The sequence below is a fragment of the Furipterus horrens genome, unplaced genomic scaffold (assembly GCF_987537825.1).
Source record: "Furipterus horrens unplaced genomic scaffold, mFurHor1.1.pri manual_scaffold_13, whole genome shotgun sequence".
Taxonomy (NCBI): domain Eukaryota; kingdom Metazoa; phylum Chordata; class Mammalia; order Chiroptera; family Furipteridae; genus Furipterus; species Furipterus horrens.
In genome coordinates, this window is record NW_028327183.1 from 38,003,913 (window position 1) to 38,010,720 (window position 6,808).

Genomic DNA, 6,808 nt, shown 5'->3' on the forward strand with positions numbered 1-6,808 from the left:
GTGGGCAATGTCTTAAAGTTGAGCACTAATTAAAGTTGTAAAGTGGAAAGGTGGAAGCAGCTACTGGCTACAACATAAATGGCTTTGGTGCAAATAAGCATCTTCCTACAAATGGAATCTAATCACTCTTCTGTGCTCACATCACATCAGGTGCAAGTAGAAAAGGGATGTAAAAATGAAAGTAACAGTCAACCCATTGCTGGTGTGAGGGATGAAGTGGGGATGGGAGAACAGGTAGGTCTGGGAAAAAATCACACACAGAGACACATAAAGACTTCTTCCATGGATTCATCCCTAAAGGGAAGACTGGAAACAAAGTTCTACCGTCTGTCATAGGTAAACTCCTGTGACTTATGGGATAGCAACAGTTACAGAACTGGTCAAGCCCAAAGTCAGCCACAGTACTCTCACACACCTACAATCACTCACATTCTTAGGACTACAAATCCACAAAATGACTCCCAATAACAGGATGTGATTTTATATACAGGTAACCCCCTTATAACACAGTCGCTAGGTTCCTAACAAATGCCATCTTATGGGAATCCATGTTATATGAAACAAAGAACTAGTACAAAAAGGAGTGTTAGGTTACAAAAAGTTTTAAAAACATACTATTATATTTTTATAATTAAGAGAAATATCTTTATTAAAACTTTCATCAAAAGTATTACACATTCATATGAATTAAGTGTTTTCTTCATCATCTCTACTAAACTCCATTAACTGAATGTGTTTTCTTTTTGACAAGATATCCTCATCCTCTGAACTTTCTTCAGTGTTCTCTTGATTTCTATGCTTTGCTTTTTGCAAAAACTCTGTTATTTTAGATTGCTTGCTTTTAGCTGAGAGATCTTTATAAATTTTGTTATACGATGATAAGAACTTTTGAAGTTCTCTCTTAAACTTTGTTCTTCTTTCAGCACAAGGATCTTCATTTAAGAAATATGATTCTGTTTGGCTAAGTCTAACCCTTTTTTTATGCTTTTTAGAGTAAACTGTTTAACTTCTTTGTTCTCATCAGTGCTATCATCCCCTAAGTTATCTTGGCACATTCCAGATGTCATTTCCACCAAAACTGCTTCATCAGTTTCTTCTTCTACCAGCAACTCTTGGATATCTTCTACAGTCATATTGTGTTAGAGTGAAACCGAGTTATAGAAGTACCGTGTTATATGGGGGATACCTGTACCGAAACACACTGCACTAACAGAACCTGTTGCCCCCTGGTGCGCAAGCACAAAAGTGTGCAGTGACAATCACACCCAAACCGCCACACCTGAGCATACAGTCACAGAAGCGCGCAGCTTTACCGGATCCTTATACACAGTGGACCAGGGTCGTCCTGAGTCACACACAGCTCTCTAGTACCCGCACCTAAGGCCCCCTGTGGCCTGTAACGCAAGCGCGAAGTAGAGGTGGGCCTTGAGCCCTCTGGGAAATGTAGTTCAGCAAAGAATGCCATGGCACAAAGCCTTCTGGGGCTGGTGGTTCTGGAGTCGCAAGAAAAAGCAGAGTAGGTAGTACAAGTCCCTGAAGCTGTATGTTTCCGCAGATGACTTCTGGGGTTCAGCGCTCCTCAACCTGCACCTCTCTCCACACCGCTGGTGGTACTGGGAGGCAATTTCGAGATTCTCGTGTCACTTGTCGGGTTTCCAGAACCTGCGGTGCCTGTATGTGAGTTGGGCCTAACCGGGTGGCAGCCAGAAGTCAGGGACAGGCTTGAGGTGGGCAGGCCGGAATGCGGATGGCGGCCAGGCGGGTGCCATTGGGGAGGCTGTGTGCCATTATTTATAACTATATGAGAGGTTGTGGTGTGACAAAATGTGATTTTGTGTTTCACTGTGTGTGTGTGTGTGTGTGTGACTGTCTCTGCAGGTACAACTATGTGTTATTTCATATGGGTCTGTGAGAGACTGGGTGTGACATAGTGTGTGTGTGATTATGTTTGAACACTTGCCTCTGTGGATATAACTGAATGTGTGTGAAGGTGTGTCCATGACCATGTAACTTTGCACGTATAATTTTGTATGAGTAATTGTGATAGAATGAGTGGCCTTGTGTGATATGTAACTGTGATTGTGTGTGACTGTCTCTCTGTTGGAGTAACTTTGTATCATCATCTTTGGCTTTGTGTTAATGTATATGTATGTGATGTTATGGATGTGATTGCGTGAGGATTTTTGTGTGCTTGTGTGACTTAGTGTGTGATTGTAAGGCACAGGAAGATTAAAATTACTTGCCCAAGTTCACATAGTTAATAAGTGACAAATTTGGGATTTGAACCCATGCATTTTGGCCCTAGAATCCTTGCTTTTAATTACTAAAGTGAAAAATGGGGGCCCTGGGTTCTGAGGGTGTTGGAAAGGATTGTCTGTGGCTTTGGACTAGGAACCTTTGGGACATGGGAACTAAATCTGGGTCTCTTCCTTCAAGCCTCTGTGAATTCCAGGAGCCAGTCTGAAGACGTGATAGTGAGACCATCCTCAAATTGGCTGCCTCTAGGATAGGAAAGCCCAACCTGAAAAGCTCAGTCTTCCTCTTCTTAGGGCATGGAATGAGAGATTTTAGCATTTTCCTTGCCAGACTCTTCCACATTTGGCACTGAGAGAGGTTGATCCATGGCTCTTTTTCTGATGTACTAAATGAGCTGTTTTTGGTTCTGACTTTCTCAGTTAATAAAGAAAAATATTCTCATTTCCTTTCCAAATGTGAATGTAGAACCCAAGAAGAAACAAGGGTAGCATTTCTCTGTGCCAGGAGTTGGCTCATGCAATCTTGACAGTAAGGAAAAAAAGGTCCTAAGATGTGGATTAACTTGCCCAAGGTTATGTAGACAATAAGTGAAGGAGTGGAGAGTCTATGAGCTGGTTGGGGGCTAGACAATGCTAAGTCTTGAACACAACTTTCTTTCCGATGGTTCATCTCAAACTTGGAAAATGTTACCCAAGAGATACACAGCTATTTGCAAACAGAAATTTAAAATGCATTTCTTTTATAGAGATATGTAGGGCTCTCAGATACTGAGGAGACTGTGTCTTCTCTCGGGTTACTAAGGTTTTTATAGACAATTTCAAGCTGCACTGCACTAAGGAAATAACTTTGTTAGGGACTGGGTTGGCTAGTGCAGAATAGCCCAGAATTAGGGGTTATGTATCCTAAATTCTAGGTCATAAACCACTATTGTCATTTTCAGAATGAAAAAATGTTGGCAGACAGTATAAGGAACATATTTAAGGCTGTGGAGTTTGTTATTGCTTTAGTGTTAAAATTTGGCAAGGATTGCCCCAGGCTGCATTTCTGTGGAGTAATAATGCTAACTATGGATGCTTCTCTAAGAAATATATGGCATTAATTTCTCAGTTTATGTTGAATATTTCCCATTCTGACACTGTGATCTCTTGGAAGAGAACCAGTTTTTTTTTTAATGTTTTTTATTGATTATATTGTTACAACAGTTCCAATTTTCTCCCCCTTGCTCCCCTCCACCCAGCACCCCCCTCCCCCCAGCAATCCCCCCCAAGTCCATACCCCTGGTTCGTAAAAATTAACTATCCCCCCCCCCTCAAATATTAGGACCTTTTGTAATCTTGTAAAGGACAAGAGAACCAGTTTTTGAGTCACACTGAAGTTTGACCCTTATGACTTTGAGTTAATTGTTTAAGGTTTTTAAACCTCAATTTCAGTTATTGATAAAATTGGGATAATAACACCTACCTTTGCTGTTTTGTAATGATTAAGTAAGATAAGGGCATATACAATATATTACAGGAGGCACAGTAAGATTTATTTATTCACTTATCAGATATTTTCTGAACACTTACAATGGTTTTAGCTTTATTCCAGCACTAGAGATATACCTGTGGGCCCAATAAGTCCTAGCTCTCTTGGATATTACACTATTGATTGGAAAGGCAACAGTAAGCAGAAAAAAAAGTACCATCTTCAATGATGTTAAATGATAAGAAGAAAAATAAATTAAGATAAAAAAAAGAGTGGAAGGGAGGGTCTCTTTAGATAAAATTTTTAGGGAAGTCCCTCTGTTATGGTGACAACTGAGCATAGATAGGAATGAAGAGTGGGAGAGAGCCAAGTCCAAGCAAAGAGAAAAGCAAAGGCAACAGATTTGAAATAAGAGTTCACACAGTTTAAGAAACTATAATGAAACCTGTGAACCTACATTGGGATGAGCAAGGGGGAGAAGGGTAGGAAATTAGGTCTAAGGGGCAGCAATGGCCAGATCATAAACTGCTTTGTTGGCCATAGGGTGGACTTTAGATTTTGGTGAATTCAAGCTATGTGTTCTTATTATCATTCAGAACTTCAGGGATTATTTGGCCTTTTCTTGGATCTTGGAAGTGGGAGGGCTGAGATGGTGGAGACCATAAAAGGGGCAATAGTTCTATCTTTGTAAGTCTCAGATCAGCAACAAAAGAATGATCTGCCACTTTTTCTTCCTTAACTCTCCATTCTTAGGACTTCATTCTCCAGAAGAGAAAGTTGAAGAAAGAAGGAAGAATGGCTGTTGGACTTTGTAAATCTGTGTCCCAGGTAACCTGATTTTTCCCACTTTGTTTTCAGAAATTCCACCTCATTTTTTAGGACTTTGGACTACAGAGAGAGTCACAGATAGCCCAGTAAGCACTCTCTCAACTTTTTTCTCTCCACCATTTGTTCATGTAATCCTTCCATAAAACATTTAGTATCTCTTTTACTCAGTGTTATGCTCAAGTGTGTGATGAAAAAGAACTCTCCTCATTGAATGGATCATAATCTGTTGTATAGGAGATGAACACAAGTGAAACAAAGGATAGATTGTGATTATTGAGTGTCATTAAATAGGGAGGTCAAGGATGGCTTTTCTGAGGAAGTAACATTTAAGCAAAGAAATACCTCAGTGAAAGTAGGGAATAAGTTTTGTGGAGATCTAGGAAACAACTTTAAAAGTAGAGCAATAGCAAGTATGAAGTTACTATGGTAGAAGCATGCTTGATGTGTATCTGAAATAGCAATGAGCCAGTATCATGTAAGGCAGGTGAACACTGTGAGCTCAGAGGAGTAGCTGGGGAACAAATTATGTAGGCCCTTGTAAATCATGATTAGAACTTTGAGTTTTGTTTTAGGGGTGAAGGAGAGCCATTTGAGTGTTTGTGATTTGTTTGATTTATGTTTTAAAAAGAAAAGAGGTAACAGGGAAGTAAGGGTGTAAGCAGGGAGACTGCAGTAATCCAGCTGGGAGGTTATAGCTGCCTGGACCATGGTGGTGGCATTGGAGCTGGTGAGATTCTGGGATTGGTTGTGAAATCTGAGAAGAAGGAAGAAGTCATGGGTGACTATAAAGATTTTTGATCTGGGCAACTGTATTGATGGTTGTGACATTTATTGAGATTAAAACAGTTGGTGGGCTGAAATTGGAATCAGGAATTGGGTTCTATACATATTAAGTTTGAGAGACCTGTTGAATATACAAGAGGAATATTGATTATTATATCTGGAATTCTGGACTAGAGATGTGAATTTGAGTCTCATTGGTGCATTTAAAGCTGGAGGACAGCCCTGAGCAATGTGGCTCAGTTGGCAGGGCGCTGTCCCAGAAAGTGAAAAGTTGCTGGTTTGATTCCTGGTCAGGGCACATGTCTAGGTTGCAGGTGCATATGAGAGGTAACCAATTGATGTTTCTCTCTCACATCTATGTTTCTCCCTCTTTCTATATCCCTCCATTCACCTCTCTCTATAAATAAACTTTTTAAAAAGTTTTTAAAGCCGTAAGACAGGATGAGATTATCTTGAGGGTAGGACTGTGGTGAATGTAGAAGGAAAGAGGGCCAAGGACTGAGTTTAGTGCATTCATCATTTAGAGCTGACAAGTAGAGGAAGAATCAACAAAAGAGACTGAGAAGGAGAACCTGAAGAGTATAGGTCCTGGAAGTCAAAACTAGAAAATCTTCAAGGAGGTGATGATCAACTGAGTTAAATTCATCTGAGAGAGATTGAGGAAGATGAAGACTGAGAACTGACCACTGGATTTGGTAACATGGAAGCTACTGATACCCTTGAGAATAGCTACTTTATGGAGTGGCTGGAATGAAAGCATCACTGGAATAGATTTAAAAGAAAATAGAAGGCAAAAAAAGTGAGAATAGAGACAATTAAGTCTTTATTTTCTGTCCATTAATGTACCCAGTAGTCACATATGACTACTTCAGACTGAGATGTTCTACATAAGTATAAAAACATACCAGGACTTCCGGCCAAGATGGAGGCATAGACGAACATGCTGTGTCTCCCTCCACAACTAAGAAGGAATACAACTACCTCAAAACTATAAACAACCAGAAATTCCAGAAAATCAAACTGCATGGAAGTCCAGCAAACAAAGATATAAAGAAGAAATACTCATCCAGACAGGTAGGAGCAGCGGAGCCTGGGCAGAAAGGACACAGTGTGGTGGTGGCAGCAGTGGCAACAGCAGCAGACTGGCTAAAAGTGAAGTTACACGTTTTAAAAAGTCAGGAGGGACACCTGGGGAGCGTTCCCAGCTACTCACCAGAGCAGCTCACTATCCCAGCTCTGGGGAAAATCAAGCCTCATTGCTTTTGACTGTGCAAACCAGTGGGGGTTGAGACGGAGACAGAAACTATCTCTCAGCAGAGTATGCTTGTTTAAAGGGTCCCCATGGACCTAGAACATCTGCAGACCCACACACTCTGGGAACGACGGCCAGGGTAGCAGCTAGAGGAGTGCTAGTCCGATGTGGAAGTGGTAGAAGTGCCTGGAAAAAAGGCAAGTGCTAGGCAAGCAGCATTTT